This window comes from Rhinopithecus bieti, unplaced genomic scaffold, assembly GCF_001698545.2.
Source record: "Rhinopithecus bieti isolate Rb0 unplaced genomic scaffold, ASM169854v2 scaffold_8220, whole genome shotgun sequence".
Lineage (NCBI taxonomy): Eukaryota > Metazoa > Chordata > Mammalia > Primates > Cercopithecidae > Rhinopithecus > Rhinopithecus bieti.
In genome coordinates this window covers 4,403,046-4,406,203 of record NW_016806392.1, presented here as the reverse complement: position 1 = coordinate 4,406,203, position 3,158 = coordinate 4,403,046, and the positions used below count along the sequence as shown (strand labels likewise).

The following is a 3,158-nucleotide window of genomic DNA, read 5'->3' as shown; positions in this document are numbered from 1 at the left end:
GCATCAGCATTTCATTCTTTTTTATTGCTGAGTAGTATTACATTACATAGCTATAGCATGGTTTGTTTATCCATTTATCAGTTGATATTTAGGTTATTTCAATTTGGGGGTAATTATGAATAAAGTTTCCTGAACAGTTCTAAACAAGTCTTTGTCAGATAATTTTTGTTTTGTTTTAAAACTTTTACTGCAATGTAACAATGAAGTAAACAGTAATTAGACACCTACTAATTTTTCCCCAAAACAAACAAAAAATGTAAACAGGAAAATAACTCTGCCTATACTTATACAGCTTCTCACATCGTGTTAGAAGGAGCAACAATTAACTATCAATAACTTGGCATTTCTATTTACAGTCGCTACAAAATTCTTTCATATTTCACAAAGTCATTATCCAGTGTTGCCATGAAACAGAGACTGTAAATTCTAGGTAGCTAAGATTCTTTCTGAAATGTTAAGTCAAAGAAATATAAAGCAGGGCATTACACTAAGTTTCTGGATCTAGTATACTAAAACGAGTGAAACCTAGGAAAAGTTACCTACTGTTTTACAGAAGAAATAAAGACCTGCAAAAGCTGATTTTGGGTTGTATAATATTTTACATACTGTGTGGAGTTGCGGCATCTGCTAATTGAAGCAGATATGCACTGTATTTATCCCTGTCCTATATCCTAGATCCCTCCCTCCCCACCCCCAACAGTCTACTACCTTATACCAAGTATTGCAGATATGAGCCCAAGTCATCCCAGACAATCCAGTGAACAAGTTGGGTGTAATGCACTAGTGGGAAGTGTGAGATATAAAAAACTCCCTTTCAATCTTCATCAAAGTTCTGCTGTAGAAGAAAATCGGCAGCCAAATTCTTATTCTTCTCACAAACAAAATATGCTTGTATCACAAGTCCTTCAGGAATTCCTACCTTTCTATAGCTTCTTTTTCCTGAGGCGTTACTTGAATGTAGTTCATAGGACCATTTCCAGGTTCTGCAATTCCTCCACTGCCACCTCCACTTCCTCCTCCTCGACCATCAGCTTCTCAAACTGGTTCATTTAACATCTGAATAAAATGCTCCTTTTGTTGGCTAATTTGCTGAAGTAATTGAGGATTCTCTCGACCTATCTACTGTAGTAACGCTGGAAGCAGGAAAGTATTCTGTCGAATAATTTGTCTCATCTGTTGAAACTGAGGCTGATTCCATAAAAATTCAAGGGGATGTTCCAGAACTTGTTGTTGTCGTTGCTGTCGTAGTTGCTGCAGCTGCAGCCAGTGTTGAAGACTGAGGAACCCCAGTACTAGCTGCTTGGTGGGGGTCAACCACAACCTGACTTTATCTCCAGGGATTCCCATTAAAAGATACTCCACTGCCCTGTCAGGGTTCTTGAAACTGGCTCTCGGGGCTGCAATCTTGCTCTCATTCATAGCCCATTGGCATGATCTCAGTTACCATATTCTCATAAGGCTGACCTGTCACCAGTGCACTCGTTGCATCTTCGAAAAGGTTTGACCAAGAAGAATCTCCCGATGTACAATCAGTTGATGTCGGCTTAGTAGCCACTGGTGTCTCTGCTGGCTTTTCTGCAGATTTCTTTTGTTTAGTTGCACTAGCAGGTGCAGGTTCAGAAGACACTGTCACTGACACTGGAGTGATAAATGTGGGTGTGAAAGTGGGAGCCAAAGCAGGGACAAGGGTTGGAGCCTGAGCCACAGTTGCTGCTGTGGAGGAAGTAAACTGCTGTAGTGCTGGCAGGAGCTGACTGCTGAGTTGTAGCTGGTGCTGGTGTTGACACTGCTTTGGGTTTGGTCACCATAACCATAACCACCACAAAGATTTTCTCATCAATTTTATATTCTTTGAGAGCAGTATCATCATTGAGAATTTTGCCTGCATAAATTAATTTTGACCTGCTACCGGAGAGGCATCTTTCCCCTCTTCAGATTCTATCTTCTCTCTCAGTGCTTTTCACTGTCTCCTCCAGGTCAATGTCTATCTTGAAGGTCTTGCGGCTGGAGGGTCTTCAGGGTGACCTTGCATGGTGCCCACTGCACAGCTCGGCTGCCGGGGAGGCCTGCGCCCAGTCTGGCTTTGGCTGGTGGGGGGGGGCGGGGGGGGCGGGTCTGTGGCCTCGTTAGATAACTTTTTATTTCTCTTGGAATAATCCTTAGATATGCAAATGATGAGTTGTATAATAAATGTATAGTTATTTTAATAAGAAACTGCCAAAATGTTTCCAATGGGACTGAGTCATTTTGCATTCCCACCAGGAAAGTGTGAGAATTCTAGTTATTTCACATCTTTACTGACACTTGGTATTATCATTCTTTGTTATTTATGCCAATCTATTTCTTATAGACTTCATGGCAGGCTAGTGTCTGGATAACTAGAGCAGAATTCAGGGACACTTAGGCCTTACAGAATAACAAGAACTGATCTGCAAATGTGTTTGCATAGCAGCTTGATGAGGCCCATATAGTCAAGCCTGGGACAAAGAAAATAGCCAAGGCTTTCTGTACCCAAGAGCTCAAAGGGCACAACAAAACAAAAGGACTGTAGGATTTAGAAGACAAGGATGCACAGGATAAGGATGCAGCCAGAGATCACGGTTGGACCACAAATGTTAGTAGTGAACAGCAGCATAAAAATACAGAGAAGTAGTGATCTGATTAATGACTTGGGGGTGACAATATTACAGAGAACAAAAATCCGCCTTCAGACTGATGCCATGTCCTCACAGAACTTAGATATAATCCTAAAGAGCAAAAGAAGAATAAAACTATGCTCTCCTTAAGTTGACAGAGCTTAAATTCTAAATCTACCAAGTTTATGTCCTGAAGTGACTGAATTAACTTAAGAAGAGCAATATTAAGCTGTTGCCCAACAAGCAGTTTGTAGGTAAGGATGGAAATTCAAATTATTTACTAAAAATACATTTGACTTCTGCATACTTGTATTTTCTGTGTGAAAATTCACTCACATCATAACAACATGTTTCTACCTATTCAGATGTCCTTGCTTAAAAAAAACTGTCCATCTTTGAGTTTCATGTGTATTTGGTAGTGATCATGACATATATATTAGAAAAATGTGTAATAAAAGAATATTTCTGTAATCCCAGCACTTTGGGAGGCCAAGACAGGCAGATCCCTTGAGGTCAGGAGTT

At 40.3% G+C, this 3,158-nt stretch overlaps 1 pseudogene; it reads right to left on the bottom strand.

The window, feature by feature from the left end:
- Positions 1 to 814: 814 nt before the first annotated feature.
- Positions 815 to 1,829, bottom strand: LOC108532121 (UV excision repair protein RAD23 homolog B pseudogene; annotated as a pseudogene).
- Between the last annotated feature and the right edge of the window lie 1,329 nt (positions 1,830 to 3,158).